General features: G+C 38.6%; 1 pseudogene; it reads left to right on the top strand.

The window, feature by feature from the left end:
• Nucleotides 1-337: 337 nt before the first annotated feature.
• Nucleotides 338-456, top strand: LOC111734923 (annotated as a pseudogene).
• The last annotated feature ends 538 nt before the right edge of the window (nucleotides 457-994 follow it).

Raw genomic sequence — 994 nt, 5'->3', positions numbered from 1 at the left:
CTGCACCATCTAGGAAGCTCTGCTCTGTTATCTGCTGTAGCAGAGAGAGGGAGAGTCTGAAAAACTTACATCTGTTGTTAAGTAGTCTGCTAGAAGTGACATACTTCATTTCTGCTCCCAGCCTTAGGCAAAATAAGTTGCACACCCCAACTTTAACTAACAGAGAGGCTGAAAATGATAGTAAATCACATGGAATATTTGATGAACAACAGTTATGTCTTCTATGCTATTTAAGAGAAATGGAAGTCACTGTGTTCCTTTGACTAGGCTGTGACTACACAAATTCACAGGAATATCTTTTATTAATACATTTGTGCTTTTTAAAAAGTGAATTTCTGTCTATGGCCATGCCACCCTAAATAAGCCTGATCCCGTATGATCTAGGAAGCTAAGCAGGGTTGGGCTTGGTTAGTACTTGGATGAGAGACCACCTAGGAAGACCAGATGCTGTAGGTATAAAAAATAAGGGATTGTAAGCTGACAAGGTCCTTACAATCTGTGAGGTCAACCAAGGATTGTTTCGCCTAAAATAATAAATAAAAATAAATAAATAAATAAAAAGTGAATTTCTACACCAATTAGATGGTCTTTAGTAAATGCAGACATTAAGATAACCAACGACTCTGGAGTCTACGTAATTACATCTAGTAACTTGCATTGGGGGTGAATATACCTTAAGTTTGCTAATCAAGTAGCCAGAACTGCCTTAGCTGATAAAGGTCAAGATTCTCTCTGTCTGTCTGTCTGTCTGACTCTCTCTCTCTCTCCCTCTCTCTCTCTCAGTCTCAGTGTGTGTGTGTGTGTGTGTGTGTGTGTGTGTGTTTGAGGCAGTGTAGAATGAATGTCCGTCCTCAGTCTTATGCATATGCCTGCTTGGTCTGCCTCATCTTAATGGATACGAGGAAAATGTACTATTCAGGGTGATTCAAGAAATCCTATGGTGTATTTTTTTAACTTAAATTTATTGGGGTAATATCGGTTACTAACATTATAT

Source organism: Pteropus vampyrus, unplaced genomic scaffold, assembly GCF_000151845.1.
Source record: "Pteropus vampyrus isolate Shadow unplaced genomic scaffold, Pvam_2.0 Scaffold9711, whole genome shotgun sequence".
Classification (NCBI taxonomy): Eukaryota; Metazoa; Chordata; class Mammalia; order Chiroptera; family Pteropodidae; genus Pteropus; species Pteropus vampyrus.
The sequence above is the reverse complement of the archived record's forward strand: the minus strand, read 5'-3'. Positions and strand labels throughout refer to the sequence as shown.